Raw genomic sequence first — 25,868 nt, 5'->3', positions numbered from 1 at the left:
CTAGAATGAAGAAGCCGATTTAACAAGCTGGAGTTTGGCTCCCCCTTTTTAAAGCCAGGCTTAACCAAGTGTTGAGCTTGCTAGTCGTAGCCAGACGTTTCTAAACATTCTGCTACATATAAGGCGCACTGTGTTTAACACTCTGACTTTACAGCTGATCCTCCAAAAGATTGTAAGCTTGCGAGCAGGGCCCACTTTACAGAATGTGTCAGTTTGGCTTGGCCTATCAGTTTTGTTATACCCTTTGAATGTATGTGCTGTAAGAAGTGCTGCGATAAGTTTTGGGCTACATAAATAAAAGATAATAATAATAATAATAATAAAGACATTCCCTTATGAGGAATATATCTCATACACAGAGGCAAAAATATCTTTATTGGCCAAGATGTAAAGTTTTGGCAATGCGTAATATCACAAGTACTTCCCTTCTCCCGAATTCACACTCGACCTTTCAGCCTGTCTTATTCTATATTGTTTTGGAACTATTAGATATCATTCCCTTTGATGCTGTAACAAACAGAATTGAACTTTCAAAATACATTTTAAATATAGGATAACCACCATGTGTTTATCAACTTGACAATAAAAAGGTTCATTTGTTGTGTAATATATCAACGCATTGTTACCAAAAATAATTAAAATTCAGAAATGAAAAGTAATTAACTTTGGCAATACAATAATAATTTCTGTTGATCCTCATAGCCAGTTAGTATTCCAGTTAATTTATGATACCGCATGGATTTCAATTTGAATGAATGTTTTTTTTTCCTAATAATTTTTTCAGGATGCATTAATATCTCAATCAAGGACAGCAATTAAATTTCTCTGAATCCTGTCATGAATTATTGATATGCATGAGAAAAATGTAAGGTCTTGATAGGTTAAATAAAACAGGTAAAGTTTCCTAGTTTGAGGCGGGCTGAATAAATCTAGTAGACCGTGCTAGTAATTTTGGCGTTATTTGGCAAGTAAACTACAATGGTGTACAGTACCGTATTGTACATTGGACATCATGCCAAGTATCCCTCTTTAGGAGGGACAGTCCTAAATCACTCCATTCCTCTCAAAAGCTCAAACTGCTTGCTTGGAATGCGTTTATCACAGTGTTCTACAGCCCTGAAAGCCACAATAGGTTTATAGAAACATCAGAAAATTGGTTTATAAATAAAATTATAAAAGTAAATAAAATACACTGAAATGCATCACTTGGTCACGTAAAAAATGTCTTAATACAGCTCTGCTCCCTAGCCATGTCGAATCATTTGAAATGTTTAGAGGTATGGGGCATCCAAGACCAGGTTAAGGAGCTCCGGGCCCTGGAGCAATTATGCAGGAAGGGCCATTCTCTGGATTCGCCGGCATAACAGATGCCCCAGTGCCCCAGCTCTAGCAAAATCCTACCCCCCCCCCCACTGCTGGGCCGGAGAGCCACACTCACTGAGTTTGAGCGCTAGGATATGATGCCATTTCCTGTAGGTTAGTGTGTATATGTTAGTATGTAGTGCGTGCGTGTATAAATATGTTACTGTGTGCTGTTATGTGACTGTGTAGATTTGTTGTCTGCTTCCTGCTTCTTGCAGGCCTTTTCCCTTCCGATCTATTCTTTCCTCCTTTCTTGGCATCTGTTCTATTTTCTATCTGTCTTTTTCCCACCTTACTTGCTGTGATCTTTTCCTAACCTTTTTCCCTTTTTCTTGGTTGCCTGCCTTTTATATTTTAATCCTCTTTTTCTGCCCCCAATAAAAAAACACACACACATGCACACATATACATCACTCACATACAGTATATACACAGTATAGGCATTCACACATGCACATATATAAACACACATATACACACAGTACCAACCACATACTCCACTTCCTTCCTGTATTCTCCTTGTGGTCTTTAGCTCCCTCACTGACAATGCGTGCCGAGAAGTGATGTGACGTCCGGGTGAGCAGTAGCGGGACCTGATCACATCACCTTTCACGGGACACGTGAGAGTTATGGAACGTCAGGACACCGGGGGCCCTGGAGCAATTTGTGTGCTCTGTCGTTATACTAGCCCTGGAACATCAGTAAATACATGGAGGCAGCAACATACTTATAGAGAGCTGACCAATGGCAGCACCCACAGAGTCCCTCTCTATGGCAGCCGACAGTGGCAAGATAATGTTCCTATTAAGATTAATGGGAGCACTTTCCATGAGTTGTAATGGGAGTCTAAATAGACTGCTGTCAGCAGTGTTCACCAAGCCAGCGCTGGAGCTGTCTGATGGCATATCACATGCAATGAGACGTGTTTAGTCAAACAGATTTCCTGCTGTGAAAATTACTAGACAGAGGGCAAAGGGGCAAATGCATACGGAAAGATTCATCAAAAGCCTCCCATGCATTTCCATAAAGTCCAAAACAGAAATGTAAAGGGACCTATCAGCCGTCAGATACATTAAAGTGCGTATGATGGCTGGACTGGTTATGAGATTCTATAGAGGCAAAGTCTCCCATAGTGTTAAGTGTGCTGGTAGTGGAGATTAGAGATTTATAATATGTGGATTCTAATTGCCCAATAGGGTGATTTGCCCCTTATTTTGTGACAGGGGGCTACCGCCACCCTGATCTGGCTCCCTAGTTAGTGTAGACTGTACGCCACTGCATGCTGGACCAAAGCCACAAAAGGTGACCCAGAACTTGTTGGCTTTGAAACTTTTGCTTTAGAAAATGAACCGTGCATAGTTTTGCCATCCTGCTACTTAATCTAGAGCTCTCCACATGACGTCACGTTACCCCTCCCATTATCCTCAACCAACCTAACAGTTGAGATCCACAGTTTACCTCCCTCTAGTAATTTAATTTAATTGATGTCTTTCTAGAATCAACCCACAAATCCTACACCAACATTCCAAACTCCAAAACTCACATAAACAAAAAACGCCGTTAAAGACATTGGCTTATTTATACAAAATGAACCACCGATAAACAGTTAGATTTAGCACCGAACATGATATCTTTTTCAACAGGAGGTGAAAAAAACGACAATATGTGTAAAAAAAAAAAAAAAAAACCTCAAAAAGTGTTATTGTGAAATTGTATTAAATGTGCTGTATTTTAGAATGTTATTTATGTAACCAGTGAGCCAGACAATTGTTTTAACTCATTTCTTGGCTGTCAGGGTTACTTCTGGAATACACCCAAACCAAGGGGAAAAAAAACTGTTCTCCGACTAGCCCTAGGATAACTGCTAGTGATATCTGAGCAAAAAAACTGACATTAATATTTATCAAAATTGATTGCAGAAAAACACAGCTGGACACCCCTACTTTGGTGGCAACTGCCTTAATGGACCAATTTATGGCAGAGAGAGGAGTGAAGCGTACCTGCCTGTCCAACGCTATGTTATGCAGCTCTTGGAGAGAACATTTCTGCAGAGAAGCATGTACAGCTACAGAAATTCAGCAGCTGATAGCAGGAGGTGTTAGTTTGGTCTGTGTGTGAATATGAAAGCTGAAGCCCCCAACAGATTTTCAGCTTGGAGAAGAGGTCTATCTCTGCCTATTCCACATTTTATTCAACATTCAGTTCATCAGACGCTGAGGATGGTGAAGTAAAGGAGAAATCATGAGAGCTGTGTCTATGTGCAGGATGCAGGATAAAAGACTAGGGCTGTTCTCTTAAGGGATTACAGTCTGCACTGTATCACAAGCGAGAGGCATTGAGAGACTCATCCCTTCACAGCAAGGACTAAAAGGCAGGTGCGATAGATCACTCACTGGCTCTTTCAAACACAGGTAGGTCCCAATTTTCCATGAAATAGCTGTCATTGTTCAAACAAAAAAGACAGACAGGCGCAATTAAGGATGCCAGGTAACTGTGTTTTAGGGTTAACAGAACTGAAGGATCCTGCAGATAGCACAAGACTAACACAGTTTGTAGAAATGCATTTCTCATTGTGTGTGTGTATGTGTGTGTGCGTGTGTGTGTATGTGTGTGTGTGCATGTGTGTGTAGAGCAAAGTTGTGAAAAATATTTTAAGATAGCAATAGTTTGTGAGCGGTTGGGGAAACACGTCTGATTTTTCTGCAATCATTTTGTCTTGAGTTTACTTATCATAACTCTTCTAGAACTGTTGATTCTATATAATAAAAATAATAATAATAATAATAATAATACATTATGGTCTATTGTGCTATAGTACATTATATTGGATTTAAAATTGTCATAGGATAGGGTCTCTCTTATAAGTCTCTTCTATTTCATTGTGGTCATTTGTATTGTTAGAGAATTTGCTTAAGATGCTATGTTTTCATGATCACTGTCATTATACCGCTGTTTGTTTACCCCTGGAATAAACTGCACAGCTGTCATTATGGGACCAGAAGACATTTAACTCACTTTGCAGCTTGGGGCTGTGGAGCTTAGTCCTTCTGTGCCATGGTGTTAGAGTAATCTATAATTCAGTGCTCGAAAGTGCAGACTTATTATTTTGGGAAATAGTATTTTTTGATTAAGTCTGTGTTGACACCTTTCTGGCACTTGAAAAGTATTCTCCTTAAAAAATAAAAAATAAACTGTATATGGGGGTCAGTAATAAAAATATAAAAATCAATAAGTCAGCAGTCTTTTTTTTTCTTTTTCCAGTAAGAGTACCAACCTTCTTTTGGGATGTTGCCACTGTGCGTATTTCGATTGTAATGTTAGAATTAGGTTTTAGATTTTGTGCGTTGTGATAAAATAGTCTACAAAATTGTAGTGTTGCAACTGAAGGTGTCATTTACATGAATCTAAAATATGCCATTCCAAAATTCTACAGCAGAGCATCTGGTTATTGTGTGTAGTAAATGTGCAATATTCACATTAAATGATTAGAGCAGCCTGCAATGTATTAGTGAAGACATACTAAATATATACTGCAACATAATAATGTATATAGAGGTACTTTGACAAACCTAGAACAAGTGAATTGTGCATTGTGATGCTGCTAAGCATTATAGATTATGAAAAACTACCTAAAAAACATTTGATATTAATGAATAAATCAATGGAGTTAATTAATTGAATTTTTATCACCCACTCTTTGGGGCGTTTATTATACAGAGTGGTCATCCATCATTTAATACAATTACAATATATGTCTCAATGAAGATTTTTCAGGATAATGCAAACTGTCTTATTTTTAAATAATAATAAATAATATATATTATTTTTTTTTCCCCAAGGAAAATAAGTTATTATAGATCAAGTAATATATTGCAGTCATTAGTAATTAAAATCCACTGGGGTCTGTGGAATATACCTGGATTGTAGGTTAAATAATGGACAGCAGTGTCAGTAGAGGGAGTCTGGTGCTTATTGCTGTAGGTTGGAGAAGTCGCTCTGCAGTATTAACATGGAATGCAGCACTGAGAGCACATCATTTCACCTTTGTTTAAAGAATCAACTAATTTACAAGAGTATAGAGCTGTTTGGCAATTCACATGAGCTGCACCTTTATTTTTGTTTTTTTTTTTAATGCAGGTTTAATGCATATTGCCTTTTTGTTAAAATAGCATTAGATAATTTTTACAAGTGTAGAACTGATATTTCAAAGAAATCATTTATATGAGAAACAATGGTCTAGTGCCCATAACTGAATAGTAGTCTTCCTGTTTCTTTAACTATTCTCGGGATGTATTACATTAATTTATAGAGCTCCAGCGGTTTCTGTAGCACAATTACAATAGGGAGGCTGTAAAAATGAACAATAACATTAACATGGAAAACATACTATTTGACAATAAGGGTAATACATGTTAGGACACATTGGTACACTAGGATGAAGACAACCTTGCTCTTGTGAGCTTACAGTCTATTAGGTCTATTATTCATTGGGAATGAGACATAAGGAGAGGGACTGCTTGTTTTTGTACTGACTTAATACAGGGTGTACAGGGTGAGTTAATGAGGTTTAATTATAGATTAAATTGTTGGCCAGTTGACTAGGTTGGCTAATATCAGGACCAGGGTTTGGGGCATTTTCAGTCACATGAGTCGTTATTATAGCAGCCAAAATTGCTTTGGTCCACAGAGTTTCCAGCAATATAAAATAATTGGTCCTTTCGAGCATGCGTTAAAATGAGCAGTACTGAAAGACGTAGACATCCAATGGATAAAGCATCAGTGCCTAAAAAGCTGTGATCAAAAATGAATTTCAGGAATAAACGAGAAATGGACTACTTGTCCTCTTACCAGCTCTCCCTGAAATTATTTAACAAATCCACTTTGCTTTGGGCAATTCCATGTAGTGACAAATGACTTAAGGGTAGTTTATCCACTGCCTATACCTAATATTGCTCAAGGTTGTAAACATCTGCCAAACTGGCCACAAAGGCAGTTGATGTTGGTGTGGACCATAGAAGGTTTCGAAAGGCATTTAATCGAGACTCGCAGGACCAGCTTTTACACTGGCAACCCAGTCTGGTTACAGACTTCTAACCAACATGTAAGCACAAGTCACATAAATACGTTGCTGTGGATGGTGGAAACTGCACAAAATAGACATTTTTAAAGGCAACACCATTGAAAAGGTTATCAGAGATGCTTGATGCAACTGTAAAGCAGTCTAAAAATTAATTATTGTGGTTCATGCCTCCATGGTGTGTTTCTGAACTCCAGAAAAAAGTAATTCTAGATCGTCATATTGAGTGTTGTAATCTAATGATGCACAATCACTCATTACATCAAATATTTGTACAGTACCAACAGATTCCATATTAAAAAAGGATGCGCAAATTAACCATAGTGACAGTTGTGACAATATACACAATTAACAACAACATTGACACATTAAGACAAACTGGTAAAGAAGAGGAAAGGAGTCCTGCAAGCTTGAATTTTACTAGGTGGTTGAAGGGGAATGGGACAGAGGGTGAGGCTCTGTTAGGTTGGGGATGACATGATGGCAGGAAGGAAGATGTGGGGAAGTCAGAGACTTGGTGATTTCTTTGAGGAGGTTGCGGGTATTAGGAGGAGAATTGTTCGCTTCTCTGAGCAGGTGGGTTTTAGCGAGTGTTTAAACTTAGAATAAGTAAGGAGGAGTCTGACAGAACATGGTATAGAATTTATGTGAAAGAAGTGATTATGTTTGAAGAGAATGGGACACTGTAGGTAAGGGTCGGTAGTTTACACATTGGCACATTGGGGCAGCAGATGAAGACTGATAGGATAAAAACATTAGTACACTTAGTAGAGAGATGCAATAATCTGGACACAACATCAGGTCCTTGGGTAAACATGATTACACCGATGCTTAGCGGTACAGTACACATGGCAGGTCTATGTGGAGTGTCATGGCTGAAGTGAAAGGTATGAACAATAGGAGGACCAGTGTCATCTATGTACTTTGTCACTCCTATGTACAGACAGTACAGTCCAACTTGCTTTCCAGGAATCCCCTGCCAATTGGAAAAAAAACTTGAAACCCTCTGGAATTGCCAGAGGATTTTGTAATTAAGGCTTAACATTGTATTCCCCCTTAACCTCCAAATAGAGGCAGGACCCTCTTATCCATCTGTACCAGTATTCTTAATGTCTGTTATATATATATATATATATATATATATATATATATATATATATATATATATATGTATATATTTAATAATTATTTTCCAGGTTAATTTTACAATCAAAGATGTAAAATGTTCTATTAATTTGATTAACAGCCCCAAGGAGATATTTTGTCTTGTGTATGGGTTGCTGCATTGGAGCTTTTGGAGAACAGGGTGCGCCAATGCTACAACTCCAGGATCCAGGATCCAGTCCAGGACTTTGATAATGCCTGCATCAGGCACATGTGCTGGACATTTATACCCCATGGAACCTTACAATCAGGGAGACTGCTGAGGGGAGAGGAAGTTCCTCAGTGTTCCCAGACCAAGGAGAAGCCCTGAAGACTATCCCTTTGTGAAAAAATGTTGATCGCCCGGGAAGGCAGAAATGTAGTGGGGTCACATTATGTGATGTTGGGTGACCATGCCATAAGAGCGTGGCTGCTTGCACAGAGTGCGAGCAGCCAGAGAGAAAGCTGCAGGTGAGGTATGGGGTTAAGGAACTGAGGAAGTGAGCAGGTCATAGGGTTAGGGAATGTGCACGTGTGCACGTGTGCACGTGTGAGTGCAAGTTAGCATGAATGTGTTTGTGTGAGCATGATTCTTTGTGTGTGACCTACCATGAATGTGTATGTGTAAGTATGTGTGAACATCAATCTGTGTGTGTAAACGTGAGTGTGTATTTGTGTTAGCTTTCGTGTGTAAGTTTGTGTGAATATGTGTGCCAGTGCGTATGTGAGTTAGTGAACAAGTCGTGGATATGCGTAAGGTGTCGTGCATACGTTATACAGTGGGAGTGTCTTGTTCCAGCTGATTGCTGTGGGGATAGGAACGTTGCGGATTGGTAAGGATAAAGATCTCTAGCACTAGGACCTGGTGAAATCCACATTGCCTGCCTCCGATCCACTCCTTCTTCTATATCCCACGCACAAATTAATTATCCGTTTTAAGGACTTTTTATGATGTACGCCTAACTATTGGGGCTAATAAATTATTTATTTATTTCCATACGGCGTCATGCTATGTTTGCTCCCTTTGATTTCTCAGCAGTTTATCTGACTTTGCATATAGAGTTGTAAAAAGACTGACAGGGGGGTACTGGGATCTACAACGCTTTTATAAACTAGAGCTTGTATTGCGGTGGCTCTGATAAATGTGAGAATGGTAAGACGCAGCTGGGGTCAGTACACTAAATGGGAAGTTGCATAAGCCAGAGGTCAGTACACAGCTGCAGGTAGTCAGACAAGCCAGGTATTGTACACAGGTAGGGCGACACAGGAACAAAATGCCTAGGCAGAAGAGTAGTCAGGCAAGCCAAGGATCAATGCCAGCAAACACAAATGCCAAGCAACAGGGTGCAAGTGGAAATAGAAATAAGAAGATGAAATCCTAGATGTGTAGGCAACGTCTTGAAATGAGTGAAATTATTTTGTAAATTTACCATGAAATATTATTACAAGCATTGGTAATGTGGTTTTGGGGATCATTCTGTAGCTATAGGTGCATCATTAATGAGGTTAAAAAAAGATAAATAAAAAGTCCATCTAGTTGAAGGTTTCCAAGACATGCCTGTCTTTGTTGATCCAGATGAAGGCAAAACAATTCTCCATAAGCCAATGGCAATTTTGCTTCAGAAGGTTGAAACAAAATTCTTGTCTCGTGACTCCAATAGACATCAACATTGTCCCTGGAACAAATCCTATTAATAAAGAAAATGTGCTGATGAATGGCCGGCTTTGCCAACTATCATTCCAACTCTTTCTTCAATGCGACCGTATTATCTGTACTCAGCACTTCCCAATGTAAAGAATTCTAGAGCTTTACTGCCCGGTCAATAATAACGAAAGCCTTTGTTCATGTAATCTTCGATAATGACCTCTTCAAATTTTCTGTCTGTGGGATGAACAGTTAGTGTTTTAACCATTTCAATCCAGTTTCAATGATCACTTGGTTCAGAAGGAGTAATGAACCCCACTTCTCATGGTACAACAGGTTGCGCTGATGTCGCTGCTGTTTATTTATTTTTTTAAAGATTTTAATTAAAATGAATTTGAAATGTGATGAATTTCAGGCATCACCTCCTGTATACAGATGCCGCAAGCTGTGTAATTTGAGATCATACATTGTTCAGGAGCCCTTGCCTTGTCTGATAGATGTGATGGCATTTTTCCAGGCTCGACGCTACCTTTTGTTCAAATGATTCCATTTGTAATTAACGAGTGCACGTTTCTCAGATGCACCATAAACTGAAATGAGATTCCGTTTTATCTGTGGGATGCCATACCGGTCACTCAAACCTTACACGCAGCCATTAAGGGGAATTAGAAGACTGTAGAATTCTATGAATATTTTAACATTTTTACATTCACACTGATAAATCATTGTTTACAATGAAGAAACCCAAGTCATATATTCGCAGTAACAATACGAGGAGGCACGTTCAGCTTCTTCATTCAGATGTGGTATTGATGGCATGTCACGTGCTACGTGCTTTATATTGTCTGCAGCGGAACTATGGCTGACATTTAGATTATTTAAATAGCCTTTTTTTTTGTTGCGTTGCTGATTTGATTTACTGTTGTAATGTCTTAAAGCGTTTTCTTACATTATGTTTTATTTATGGAGCACCAGCAGATTCAGTAGGCGCTATTATAATAGATGAGAGTAAATATTATCCATACAATTAAAATGGCTTATACTCAAAACATTTACAGTCGGTGTCTATGATATATGTATTTGGCATTATGGTAACATTTGGAAAAGGATAATCTTAGCAAAACCATTGAATGTTCATCTAATTGTACCATTCCTTTTGTCGCTCGGGTGATAATACCACTTTTCAAACCTTTTTTTGTATATCACTAGTCCAATATATTATATAAAAAATATAAAATATTTTTTGTAGCCCCCATAGTCTTAATTTTTGACAAATACTTACTTGCTCACATTTTAATTTCTATAATATTACTTTAATTGAAAGTGATGTACTTTCTGTATGTATTTATATAAAATCACTCCTAATGTCTAGAATGTGATCAAAAGTGCCATGCATATAAAGAGTGAATATACATGATTGTGTACATTTATGCATGTGTTCAGCTGTACTAAAGGACACCAACACATACATGCTGCATGATATTACTGAATTCCTTCCTTCTACAGACTGGGGTCTAAAACTAGACTGTCCAGTTCAAAGCCAGACAGCCCTTATTTAGATGATCTTGACCTTTTTTAGGCTACCTTGGGTTCATGGAGGTTGACCCTTTTGTCCTGCATTAAAGACAACTCTGGTGGCACTCTTACTTTCACCCCCTTCGTTCAGGCACCCCAGGAAGTTGGCCAAGATAGCTGCTTCTGATAACCTAAAACATCGAGACTCGAATACCACAAGATAGCAGATTCTTTAGTTGGTTTTAAAGGAACCTCATGGATATCTCTGTTTGTCACAGTTCTGTTCTCATTAAGATCCTGCTTTTGAGGGGTTTTTTTTCTCCCAGAATATTTTTTTTTGGGGAATCGGGCCTACCAATGATGCTTCCACTTGGCCTCATTCTTTTCAGATAGGTTAATAGTTTCTGCATAAAAAAGGCAAACTTGTAGGAAACACCACACTTGTTTTGAAAAAAATAAAATAAAATGTTTCACACCTATGTGAATGACCTGGTTGAAATAATTTCCTCATTGATCTTCTTCAATGCAACTTGAGCTGGACAACGAGCATATCCCTTCATTAGGTTCAGCATAATATGATTTACAGTAGAATTGCCAAAAAGTGACTTGTAGAAAAACAAGCAAATAGACCACACATGGAGCTTACATAAATCGAAACACAAAACTTCAGAGAAACATGGGGCGACTCACAACCTGTGTGAACACCACGTGGATTATTCATTATTCATGAAGCAGCTGTGAGCACGTTGTCCCAAATTCAGTCTCCATTCATTTTAATCTTTTTATTCATTTTTTAATTTTGTCTACCCAGGGCAAAGTTGCTTCATTTTAGAAAACAGAATATTGCAGCAAATATATTTTCAAAATTGAAATGATAATTAAAGCAATCACATCACACTAGATGGTCTTCATCCACTGGGCACATGAGTTATGTTTAATTGGGTCAGGTTGTTTATGTTCTGCATTGTTACATCATATTTCCCATTGTTACTTATTGGGATGCTCCAAAATACCTATTTTTTTAGGAGGTACGCCATAGTCCACCAAGTCTCTTTGAATAAAGGGGTGTTTCTTGGTGGGGAGGAGATTACTACCAGAGCACAGCAAGATCCAAAAAAACCATAAATATAAAAAATAACAGTAATATGAGTTATAAATTCAGAAATATAGTCTTTCTGTAACATAAACCACTTTCTTTTTATTTTACAAGATATTTTTGAAAGTTGGGTTAAATTGACCAAAAACCTTAGAAATGAGTTTCCAAACACTTTAACCAAAATGAACTGAAATGTGTAATAAGAATGACGTAAAATGTCAAAACACAGCAACTTCTTTCTCTCTCTTTTCTTTAGCATATTTAACATACACATCAAACACCAATCGCAGAAATATAAAAAGGTCTTCTAACCCTTCCTGCCCCTCTCTTTGCCCCTTAAATACAATTCTCAGGATAAAAATCTTGCTGATCTGACATATTGAAACTGTGGGGCAACAAAAAAAAATTAAATACCGTAAAATTGAAGGGGAAAAAAACTGAAAAAATGATTGTGGAACAAATCACCAGATATTTACCCATATTTACTGAAACAAATTTGGTTAGAATTGTCTGTGGCATTTTTTAAAGGGTTTCTAGTTGGCGTTTTAGAGTACACACAGGATTTTATGTACCTATTGATTATTTTGTATTAGCATTTCTATAGCATGCGGTGAAAGTAACCCACGTTTCTGACATGTCATTTGTGTATAACCCAACAATGATATTTTGGAGTGAATGTTGTTCATAATGCAAAATAGTGATGGTCCAATCCAGGTTTTCTACTACTACTTACATTTTGATTCTGACTTATAACATAACTGTGACAACTTTCCAAAACAATTATATAACGCACAGTATGCATATTTCTAATCTATTGCTATTACCTTAAACAAAAAATAAATTATAATATAAATTGCATTATTTCTGCTGTGCTATTTTTAAATAACCTTTTACATACTGCCATCAGTTCTTTGAATCTGATATAAATCCATATTATAACTGACAGTAAAACTAATTAAGTGCATATTAGACAATATATTATATATATATATATATATATACTTGTATAAAAAATTGCAGCACATTATGCATTTTTTATTTTCACATCTTCTCGTGCTAGGTTTTTATCTAAAATATTACCTTCCCTCTCAGTACTGAATTGCAGTAAACATTTGGTAAATCTCTCCAAATGATTTCATCTCTGGCCAGGCATCAAAATAATCTTTTATGACATTGTTGCATACCGTACACGTTACGATTCAAGACACATAACGATGCAGGCAGAAACTTTTTTTTACGACTTTTCAACATCTGTTATTTTTTTTCCAGGTACTAAATTAGCTCCTGTACTGTAACAGAGGTGGAATAATGTTTATTGGAAAAGCTATATCGGTGTAAGCTAAAACGTGAAGTGTTACAAAAAACATAACGGAGTGAAATGCTATACACAAAAAGCATGTCTGGAATTTGTATAAATGGCAGGTGGAATTTTTACTTTCTTACATAAAACATAACTCCGCAATGCATTTTTAAGATACCAAATAAGAAGTCACTCCAAATTTTGTTCTCGGCCCAAAATTAAACATTGGTTGATTCCCTTTCTTGGGCAGTAGCAAGCAGAGAGCGTACACATTGTTTAGCTATACTATGTTTGAGACGTATAGGAATGTACGCTTCCATTCATGCGCATGTCTAGCTGGGAAGAAAATTCATGGTACATCCAGATTTCCTTAATATAAAACGATTATGTTTACTAAAAATAATGATCATTCATGTTTGTCTCTCTTTATGTACACCTATTCATCAAGGTCATCCAAACGTCTGTTTTTTTCCCCCTTAATTACCTAAAATATTTAGGCTTTCTTCACACATTTTGCTTAAGAACACTGGGGTCTTGCGATTAAACCATCAATGTATCCATTTATTTATGATACCAAAAAAAATTCAGGAGACAGGTTGTGCTGGAAGGTGCCAGAGACAATTCTAGAACACCTCTTGACAATATGATACTTATACAAAGAAGTTCATAAACCATATGGTAGCACATTATTGTTTCAGTAATATCCAACGTGTTTAGAATATATATGACCCACTAGCTTATAATGCAAGTGTTATTACTTAAGTAGAAGTTGAAAGCAAATCAAGTCATTTTAAGCATTTTAAATCTGTATTTTAAAGGATGACTTCTCATTATTGAATGGATGAGGGCTAGAATAACATCATACTTAAGCAGTCTAAATCATGACATCATAGTATACCAGGAAAATATACCATGGTAATGATCATTGCAAATGAAGTTCTACAAATCCAGGTGTTAAATGAATAATCTGTTGCATATGAATATAGAGTTATGTCTTAACACAGACAGGAGCATAAGACAAACCAAAAAGAGCTAGGGCGTTCTGCAGAAGTAATAACCTGATCTGATGAATAAAAAATATCAAACAAACCTTAACTCAGAAGATTAATAAGATATGTAGAAGTGTTAAGACTTATTTTAATTTCATTATTGACATTTAAAATATCTGAATAGACCATTTAGAATAAGGAATGTTTCATTTTCTTTAAACTGATTACCTACATTAATAAGGACAGTTTTACTGTAATGTTTAAACAATCCGTGGAGACAGATATTCAAAAGGTTCAGGATGTCAAGAGACCCTAGGTGTGATTAGTATATTCTTAATTTTAAAGTCTGTTGGATTAGAGAAAGCACTACCTTCAGTTTTTAGCAACTTTAAATTAATTTATGAAAAAGACCGATAACGTGCACTTTTTAGTCTTCAGTCTAGTTCAATTGTTGCATTGAAGTCATCTTCCTTTTCTAAACCTGCTCTTAGGAAGGGTTTCAGATCCTACGTCTACCAAACGCAAAGAGACTTAACAAATGGAGAGGAATTCCAAAGTAATGCTCACAGCCCAGAGGAGTCCATCACTCCATCATTCAGTAAACCCTAATATTAGCATCATGTGTCTTTGATTAAAAATCAGTAAATGTAGCTTTTGATGAGCTGCTTGAAGCTCTGTTGAATGTAGGGCCCTGTGAAGCTTCTCCGAATTGAATACAGATCTTCAGTGAAATTCCTGATCACTGTGATCTGCGGGGGAGAATTTATTCTTCTTCTTAAAAAAAAGAAAGAAAAATAATTAAATTAAAGTTAAATTGAACAATTAATAAGCCAAAAAGAAATATTCAAAAGGATTATAGTATAATATTACTAGGACATCATCGGGGGTACCCTTTGTTCACTAGAGAGATCACTGGGTTCCACAAAATAAAAAACAAGATTATATATAAAAACCTCTTCATTCCACAGGTATTAACAATTAATTAAAAATGGTGTGTAAGGGCTCTCATAAACTTACTTAAAATTATTAAGCATCTGTCATGCACAGCAAGGTTGGAGACACCGCAGTCAGGCAGAACACAAGGGTAGCAAAAACGTAGTCAGCAAGCCAAGGTCAGGATACCAGGAATCAGAATCAATAAGAACACGGCAGGGTCAGGGTACCGGAGAGTCTATGTAGTCGGGGGGCAAGCCAAGGTCAAACACAAAAGACAACCGGAAAGGAATAGCACTATAAACAAAGGCGACCATCAGAGGGCAATGATTCCTGAAAACTGAAAGACTTAAATAGGAGCCGGAAGGAAAGGGGCGTGGAATTCCATTTGGCGCCAAAACGTCACTTCCGCGTGTCAGGATTTGTGGCCATCTTAAGTGTGGCGTAACCTTCCAGTATAAAGTCCTGTAGTTCCGGAGTTGACCCTCTCCAACTCTCCCGCGCAACAGTACCGGTAGTGGCAGCTGCGGAGTGGAGGAGGGAACTGGCGGATCCAGTAGTGGTAGCTGCGGAGTGGAGGAGGGCCTCCCTCTTCTCTGTGGCGGTTCCAGTAGTGGTAGCTGCGGAGTGGAGGAGGGCCTCCCTCTTCTCCGTGGCGGTTCCAGTAGTGGTAGCTGCGGAGTGGAGGAGGGTCTCCCTCTTCTCCGCGGCGGTTGCAGCGGCAGCGAGGAAGAAGGGGGTCTCCACTTCCTTGAGAAGACATCGAAGAGGAGCGCCAGGATTGCAGGTATGTAACAGCATGTGCTTTATTACTCTACTATAAGGATGTTACTAAACATAAATTTGGTTTCACCTAACTGGCAGAAGAAATACTAATCAAAATTACAAGTGTTTTTTTTTCATTTTCATACCATTTATATTTATATTTTATTCCTAATAAATACTATATTAAATGTACAAATATGATTAAAAACTAAAGTCTTAATTGTCCAGGAAAAATGATCCTTTGTGTGAGTATGCTAAATGAGAAAGAGGGAAATTAGGGTTGAAGAAAAATATATCAAAATAATGAAATTTACCTCAGGGTCTGTAGGTGTATAAAATAATCAGGCGAAGCACATTTGAAAGCATTAGTAATGAATGTGAGTCTGTCTGGACAAAATGTGGTTTCTATGTAATTTCAGTAATGGAGAAACGCTACACCAACATGATGTCCACTCTGTAAGATGCCAGGGCATCCATTGTATGTTTGATTTATGAGTCTTTCAGTACATACATTGTGTATATATATATATATATATATATATATATATATATATATATATATATAGATATATTTATATATACATATATATATATATATACATATATTTATATATACATATATTATATATATTATTTGTCTTAATTATTAAAAATGTATTAGAAAAACTATTAATGCATTTCTTCCTTAAAACCAATGATTACTTGCAAGTATATTAAAACCATGTTCTTATTGGATAGTACATACTACCATTTTAACATTAACAGCAATTTTTACATTTTAAAAGCCGTTTTGCACTGAATTTACTAACATTCTATAAATGGAAGAACACAGACACTCCTTTATTTTTGTATTGATTTTATTTTATGGCCATGTGTGTTAGTCCCACACACTTTGGTAATGAAACAGCCAAAGCCACACATTTTATGGACATCTGTTTGTGTGATGCGTAAACTAGAAATTGACATGTTTAAGCTTTAGGATTTACATTTGTAGCATTAAATATTGTTTATTAATTTATATAGCGACAATTTTCTGCAGAAGCGTATAGTTTATAAAGGCAAATCTGCAGCACAATAAGAGGCATATCCTGGCTTAAGCCTACTAGGCCTTGACCTAGGGCGGCAGTCCCCTACTACAAAACCCGAAAACCAGAGAGGGTAGAGAGAGCTCTCTTGTGCGATCAAGCCCCCCAGTGTCCCACTGCACTATGGGCCGGTTAAAAGGGAGATCTTTGATCTCCTCGTCTTACCCATTCATGCTATGGAGGCTATACCGAGCCTTTGAGACACGGCGAGCAAAAATATGACATCATAACCCAGAGCAACCTGTCTTAAAGGCATTGCATACATTTTAAGATGCCGACCGTACATTTGTTGCTGAGTACAATATCCTTCTGGTTTCTATAGCAATGATTCCAAATTCCAGAACTTTGTTCAATGAATTTAATTAATGCCTCTAGCCATTAGCAGATTTAGTATCAGTTTATACGCCAGAAGCCTGTCAAACTTTTTATATGTATACCAACCGATATTAGGAATTTCAGTCATTCAAAAAGTCGTTTAGACATTTATTTTTTTTGACATGATGAGTTAGATGGATGATAAAAGAAGACGACATTACGCTAAAGAAGGAAATATTAGGTTTTTAAGTGAGACGTTAAATATTGATCAACTAAATTATCTCAAAGTTACAAACTCTCCCTGTGTGGCTATTTACGTACATATATATATAAATATATATAAATATATATTCTTTTTAATGAAGTATCTCCAATGAATAAAGAGAAACTGAAATATTTGGCATTTAATTTGCTATTTCGTTGATCCGGTAACAAAAAAATAATGTTGCAAATTAAGTCGGCCATTGTGATGACAGCTTGTTTCTTTAGCTGCTTAAATAGTAGTGTCTTTTCTACACACTTCTAGCAAAAAATATTCTCATGTGACAATTACTCTTGAGCGGGCCACTTTTTTTGTGTTATATTGCATTCCTTAGTTTACACATAATTATTCTTTTTATTTTTATTGTTGGCATTAAAAGTGGAACCCCCAATAAACCTTTTTACTTATAGCCCCTAGTCACCCCCCCCTTGGACAGCGGCTTCTTATCTCTATAGAAATGGCTGGTTTACTATATGACATGGTTTTGATCTATGCTTGTATAATGGTGGCCTGTACAATCTGCTGCTGTAACCAAACACAGCATGAAACACATGGCAAGCCAGCTGTATTATATCTAATTAAAAGTACATTTCATGAAAATGCACTTAATGACATTGCAGTCTTATTTCGTGGCATGTTTCCTGTCTGGTGTATTACAGACTAATTGAACTGAAGGACCGCAGTCTCCGCCAAAAAAAAGACTCAATATTTGATTTAAAAAAGTGATTTTTTTTAACTAATTTTAACAATTAATAAATGTTTGTGTTTATTATTATTTAGTATAGTTAATAACGTTATGAACCGCTTATTAGCATATCAGAATCAATCTTTGTAAAGAAGCCCTAATTGTCATTTTACTACTCAGGAGATATACGTAGAAAAATAACATTAGGTGCCAGGTTAGATGGCAACTATTAAGTGATAATGGATAACAAATATCAGGAACGATTAAGGGACCTTAATATGTTTAGCTTAGAAGAAAGAAGAAGTAAATGGGATGTGATAGAACCATTTAAATACATAAGGGATCTCATAAAGTACACGAGGGAAGTTTGTTTCCAAGGAGGAGAAATGTTGGAAGAGGTCATTATCTAAAGCTGAAGAGTCAGAGGCTTTGATGTAATGTACGGAAGCTTTACTTTACTGAGAGATTTGAAGAAACATCTTGCACTTTGCTAAATCCCTTTACGTATTTAAATCTGTCTATCGCATCCCTTGTCTCTCTTGTATCCCCAATATATATATATATTATTATTATTATTTATTGTTTTATATAGCGCCATCAAATTCCGTAGCGCTGTACAATGGGTAGACAGGACACAACAAGTAGTATGTAACATAACAAATTGACTAACAGAGACAACAGGTAAGGAGGGCCCAGCTCAAACGAGTATATATATATATATATATATTTTGAAAGCTTTCAGTCTTCCATTATATTTTTCATCTTGTACACCATTCAACCATTTTATTTGCCCTTCACTGAACTCCTTCCGGAATATTTATATCCTTCTGGAGCCATTTCTCCAGAACGGTGTCTCATAGTCTAGATGAGGTCTGACCTGAGACCTTTAACGTGGTATAACTGCCTCTCTCTCTGTCTCTGCTACTAATTCCTTTAGCGATAAAACCTAGAACCCTGCCTGCCTGCTTTGATGCATTGCCTGCCCACCATTAAACCCTCAGAAGTAACTATTCTCAAATCTCTTTCCTCTGTTGTCGCAGACAGCCCAGTGACCTAATATTAAATTCTGTCTTCGGATTTTTATATGCCCCAAGTGCATTATTTTCAATTAATCATCATTAAACTGCAGCTGCTGCACTCTTCTTCATTCTTCTAGAAAACACTCAATAAAACAACGGTATCATTATGTCAGGTGTTTTATGAACAGGCATTACAATTGCAAACACCACACATCTATGGGTGTAAACTGGAATTTATTTGCAAATTCCATATTTATGCCACTCATTGACATGTTTAGGATATAAGCTGTGGGTTTTAAAATAAAATGTTGGGTCACATTTATGAAGGCAAGACTGTAGCACATTTTTGGGGGTTTTACAGTGATTTTACTCAATGCAACCCATGTATTAAATAGTACCTGGAGCCATTAACACTAGTTGCTTCTGTGCCGTTTGACTACCAAGTTTATTCAAATCGCATTTTTTCCATGCACAGGGGTTTTTGGGTGGGGGAGATAGGTTGGCTCTTTGGCTCCCGTCTCCCTTTGCAGACTTCCTCCAATAAAATGTGTCTATCTTAATGGCGTTTAGGCCAAGGAAGAAAGTCAGGGGTCACTTATCCCTTTGGGGTGTGCAGCCCCACTGCACTTTCTTAGTATATACTCTTCATGTATTTGCATGGTTAGGCCAACACAGAGATATTTATTTTAAAACGTAACCACTTATTAAGATTTATACAGAGAACAATATAGAGGCCGATCAGCTCACAAGACTGAGAATTTTCAGTGGTAACATTTAAATGGATTTGTTTTTCCACCAGTGTAATTTCCTAAATGTTAACAGCTGTGATTCCGCACTAACGTTCCCCAGAGACCTCAGCAGTCAACCACGAAACCCACTTCTCGCATCTCTTTTGGACTTTTTATTATTGTCATTTTAGCATTGCTGCAGATGACGATGTAAAACGCTTTTTAGCGTGTTTCATTTATACAATAAGTAACACAATTAACATACAGTCGAGTGTCTGCGCGTACGCATAGATTATCCAAGATCACGGTTGCATGTCTGTACTCCAGTGATTTAACATATTGTTCCATATATCCTGGGGTATTACGTTTTACCTAGAGATGTGCAAATGGTATTATATAATTAATCGTAGCTATAAAATTAACAAAACATTTATCTGTTGCTTGATTATTGCTTTACAGTTTCCAGAATTTTAATTTATAATAGATAACCGGAAACAAATTGAATTCTGCTTCTAGGATTCTAACCATTTTTATATGTCATACATAAATTTCACATGTTGCTGACAGAATACGCAAAGTGCTGCCTGGCAGTATGTAACATCTATATATTCACAGGAGAACATAAGTTAATTAATCATAGTGATATCCCAACTATGATTAATGAATTGCTTTACTTCTGTGAGTGTATAGATGCTACATACTGCTGGGAAGGTTTTTTTTGCATGAGTAGGTCAATTGCGAGTGGAATTTATGCATGACTGGAAAATATAGCTGAGAAGGTAAAAGGACATTAGTGTATTTCTTCCTCATTATAATAGCGGATTCCGCTACTGGTAATGATTCAACAGGCAAACAAGACTGGTTCTTATCTGCTGTCGGTTTTTATATTTTAGCCCAAAAATGTCTGCTCAGCTTATTTTTGCCCAGGCAATGCTGTGGTGATTAGCCTCACTGGCATACCACTGCTTCATGGACAGTACAGAGGTCCGTGTTGGCACTGCTTCTGTAGGGCTCTCCCTCAAGCCCTCACATTGTTAAGAGGTGGGGAGCCATGACATAACGTCATGTGCTGGTGTTTGGAAGAGAGGTTGAGTGGCTTGAGGTAGGGCCTTGGGGGTAACCACCAGAGGAGTTGCCCTCAGCCAGGCCTAGAGCAGATACGTCTTTAAGTCCACCACTGAGGTTTTCCCACCTTAGCATTTTATGGTCCATCAAGTTGAGTGCTGAGGACCTTGACCTTTGCACGATTAGTCAATGCAGTGAGTTCAAGACAAGACAAGGCACTCGCCCAGAGCACTGCATGAAACAAAAGATCTGTATTGCTTGGTTGTTTGCTTTTATATTTGTAAAGTACAAAGCCTATCAAACCAGTAAAAGGACACAAACCCAGTTTCTATTTAATAATTCATTAAATGGACAAAACGTACATATCATATGATAATTCATGATTATACAATCATATATTTTGGCTATCAATAGCCACAGTCCTAATGTCTCAAGTTAGTCTCTTATAACTATCGCAGATAAACTAAACAAATAATTGATTCCAAAAGGTCAAGAACACCGGTCAGAGAGTGAGAGTAGCTAATCGCAAATAGGAGGCACAAACTAAGGATGTTGTAGGCACGAAAGGGTTAATTACTGTTACCGGTAAATAAGAGCTAAATCACTCTTCCTAATGGAAATATGAAATAAAATGTCCAGTGTGCTGATGCGCCTTGCCTAAATCACACAGACAACTCTATACAAATGACATTTCAATGTACATGTGTTTTTGAGTATTTATGCTTCTGATATTAATATTGTAGATGTCTGGCTTAAACCCGGTTTATCAGATGGTTTTTGATTTATTGCTGGTTCCAAAGGCTTCACAAACTTCACATTTGTTTAATGTACAGAAGGGTTTAGGGGAAAAAAAAACTAATCTATTGAAAATAGTGTATTGTCCTGTGCTGCAATTTATTCCATACACAGTCAAGGAATTCACTCAAGTTCTACAGCAATTTGTCCTGCTGCTGCTGCTGATCTAGGAAGAGTTATAAAATTCAATATGAATGGCTTACCCATGTGCAACATATGGGAACCTTTCATTAATCCTTCTTTTTCAATTGGCAAAGAGTAATTGTTTTCCATAAAAAATGAATTATTTTGAAATGTTGTATAACAGAGCAGGTCGGCAGAACATCGCTGTTTAATACACCATATTTCTTTTGGATTAAAAAAAAAAAATCACTTTAGAAGTAATAAAAATAAAACTAAGTTTGCAGAAGAAAGCTATGGAAAGATATAGATGTTAATAACTGTAATATTTATTAATGTGATAGGCAGAGACATACAGAAACACTGCTATTTTATATTCTCGGAGGATATTACCATCTGTATCCTGCCAGCTGGCTCCCACAGATCTGTTGCTGGAGAAGCAGTAAAGGTATGTATGTGGCACTACATGGCCGCCCAGGACTGAGTATGGGTCTTGTTCTGGCACTGTATGATGTCAGTGTGATTAGATGTGAACTGATGTTAACCACTGTCATGTCCCTCTGAAGCCCCTTTCAACACAGCTGTGAGCTAATCCTACAAATTCTGGTGCTGTATCTTGGAAAACCAAAGTGATTCATTCCTTGATCACAAGTTTCATAAGAGGGCAGACTGAGATAAACTTGAGGCAAACTCCAGGTAACTGTAACACCTTCTACGTTTGGCATCATCATGTACTATGGTTAATGTACTAATTTCAATTTGAGTGTTTTCTACTTCTTTTTCCTCTTTTTCTTGCCCCCTGGTCCTACATCCAAGTTTATTGCTCACTTTGATATAAGCACTCGCTCTTTCTTTGCTCTACCATCTCCAAACTAATCCTGGGTTGTTTCAATATACCCATAGACGATCCCTCTTCACCTACTGCCTCTCAGCTGTTATCCCTCACCACTTTCCATTTACTGTGAACCACCTCCCCTACACATTACTATGACCATCAAATTGACATTTGTACTTTATCCTAATTCTAATGACCCCGTCTTTCCACCTTCTTTTAACCTACAACATTGACAGACCTTCTGCCCCTCCTCCACCTAAAATACTTCCACAAACCAGTTATAAACCATGACCATGACCTTGGTGTGCTAGAACTAATACACTTCCACCTCTTCCTTCCAACATCTCTACCTCCTTCAGTATTCCAGCTTAAAAGTACAAATAGAATAAATCAGAATGCCCCCCAGCCTCTCTGTAGCAAATAGCTAAATAGTCACCAAATTCCAGTGGAATCCAATAAAATGGAAAAAAAATTGAAACAGATTTCCACAAAAAGGCAATGATTGAGAACATGGTCCAAGTTTATTAACCAGACCAAAACCAAGTGAATATTGGAATCTTCCCAGATAAAGTTTCAGTGCTAGAGCTGATTGATAATGTACATCCAACTTGCTTATAGGATTGTTGTCACAATCTGACATTTTATTCAGTTACAATAGAATCTCAAATGGAGGTCAAGGGAGTCAACATGTAATCATAAATAAGATCATACAATAGAGAGAGTTTATTTGAGTGAGGATCTCACTTCAGTTCCTGTTCAATTTACAAACAAATAGCAAGTATCACCTGCCAGGCTCAGACATTGTAAAAACAAGTAATTAAAGGATGAGTAAAATAATAGAATAATAGATGCTCGTATATGTAACCTCAATTTATATTACTAAATATTTGTCTGTATGAATAAAGTTCAGTACCTTGTTATAAATTACATATTGCCATCCCTCAACTTTTAGGTAAAACAGTTGTATAGTCTTTATTGTTCATTTTTTTAAAGTTACTTTAAAAAAATTACAATACATTTTAAAATTCTACTGTATAACGCTAACCATTAAATGCTTATATTTTTAATTTTCTTATGAATGGGAAAAATGCCATATCTTATTATCAACTTTGTATTTCATGGTTGGTTAAAGTTGCTCATTTCCATAATAATGGCATTAATAATTACTAATTTTTAGGGCATTCATTCAGTGCATTGTTTCATACTGAACTTGGTTTGGGGATGCTCTTAGCATATTTAATCTGCTTTATGCAACTCCATCCTATAGATTGATGCATTTATTTTTTAGCAGGTCTACATAACTGGGTTAGAAAATGAAATATTACAGATTATCCTTAATCTTACATCACGTAACCATACTGTAAATTTGCCATTGGATTTGTGAATAAAGAGCAAGCTAAGATGCACTAATGAAGCAAACATATCATAATTTTAAAGGAACTTAAAACCACACCTTGAGGATGGAGACTGTTAGCTGTTGAAGGCTCAAACTCCATCACTACTCATGTATCTAATATTGTTTTTTTAGGATATACCATAAAGCATTTCTGTATAAGCAGTCCACAACCATTTTCCTTCATTATTATTCCATAAAATACTACTCTGCAGTTCTTTGGACATGTTGATTTAGAATCCAAATAGCTGGATGAAAAAAAAAGCTGGCCTCGTATTGTCTCAAAAATTATATTTATAGTTTTGGACCAAACAAATTATTATAACATATTTAAAATGTTAGCAAAATTTTCCTATGACGTAAATGCATGTTGCTTCTCCTAATGGGTCCTGGGGCACCTCCACAAGCAGTTCCTCCTTCAGGGTCTAATTGCCTCTTGCTGCTGGGATATGATGTCATACCCTGGCCCTCACCAGCAACCAGTAGACCCATACCTCAGGGCAGTGGGGCCCAAGGGACAGCTGCCATGGGTCCCTAAAATAAGCCTTAGCCCATTTTGCCTCTTTTCATCAATGTTAAAGACAACCCTAGATTTGAAAAATGTATAAATTCAGAATGGAGTTAGTTTTAACTTAAATGTTCAAAATGTTTTGCTAATTACCTGGGGATCAGACCTGTTTACATTTTCTCTTGGTGTTCTGCAAGCTTGTCCCCTTTAGTACTATGATGTTGAAGACAGTAATATGATATTGATGCGTGTGTGATATACACAGTTTTGAGAATACCAAAAAATATGCCTCAAAGTTGGAGGAAAAAAGAGGCTACATTGGAATTCATGAAATTTTTGGAATTCACTGAAAATGAAGTTGCATAGTCAAAGCCAGTAAATAAATATGTATAAACGGCGTATACATCTTGAATCCAAGTTGGACAGTTAAACGCAAGGTAGCATTTCTTCTTGCTTCTGCTTCTTGATTATGATATTTAGTTATGTGTCATGTTCGGACTAGATGAGCATATGTTAGTCTCGAACCTGATTAACCATATATTCTTGAGATCGTAAATATCAAGGAAATGTGATAGTGTATAATCGAAAGCATCAAACTCGAGAGTCTGCATTAACTTTGCCCTATAAACCAATTTGTGAAAAAATACAGAAGTTCCAGGAAGCCTCATTCACATTTCTTTGGAGGCAATCCACATTTTTACTGGTTGATGCGATGCACTCACCAGGAAAATACAACTGGGAAATCAGATTAGCTTTCCGATTCCCTGTCTTTCTGGGAAATTATCACCTTGTTACATCTGATGTTGAATAAATGCAGCATGATAAGAACTCTGTCATAGCACATCCCTGGGGTATTACCGAATTCTCTCTTTGGAAGCAGTGTGCATTTGTTTTAGATTACGTTGCTTTGCGTTAGCAGACACGGCACTTATAGCCACAGATGTTTGATACTTTGGTAAGATTACAAAAGGCACAAGAAGACTGCTGAGAAATACTTAGAATACATAGAACTTCGGTTAATTTCTTTTTCTGCAACATTTCTGTGTAACATGAAAAAAAGTTAAGTAACGGGGTCAGATTTCCTATAAAACATATAAAAGAGTTGTCTAGCGCTGCATACTTTTGTGGAAGACACATGTGCCTGCTCGCTGAATCTGTCTCTTCTAACCAAAAGTAGGTTGAATTCCCAAAGGGTCGACTGATGGGAACGCCACTAAACCCTCTTCGCATCCC

At 36.9% G+C, this 25,868-nt stretch overlaps 1 protein-coding gene across 2 annotated transcripts in view; it reads left to right on the top strand.

Annotated features, from left to right (window-relative positions):
- Positions 1-3,430: 3,430 nt before the first annotated feature.
- The window catches only part of HTR2C (5-hydroxytryptamine receptor 2C), a 152,161-nt gene continuing 129,723 nt past the window's right edge, over positions 3,431-25,868 (top strand). For both annotated transcript variants that reach the window (XM_053472679.1, XM_053472678.1), the window contains exon 1: positions 3,431-3,773. The gene's annotated coding sequence lies outside the window, so the exon portion shown is untranslated. The remainder of the gene's footprint in view (positions 3,774-25,868) is intronic.

The sequence above is a fragment of the Spea bombifrons genome, chromosome 8 (genome assembly GCF_027358695.1).
Source record: "Spea bombifrons isolate aSpeBom1 chromosome 8, aSpeBom1.2.pri, whole genome shotgun sequence".
In the NCBI taxonomy this organism is placed as follows: domain Eukaryota; kingdom Metazoa; phylum Chordata; class Amphibia; order Anura; family Pelobatidae; genus Spea; species Spea bombifrons.
This window is presented reverse-complemented; position numbering and strand designations above follow the sequence as displayed.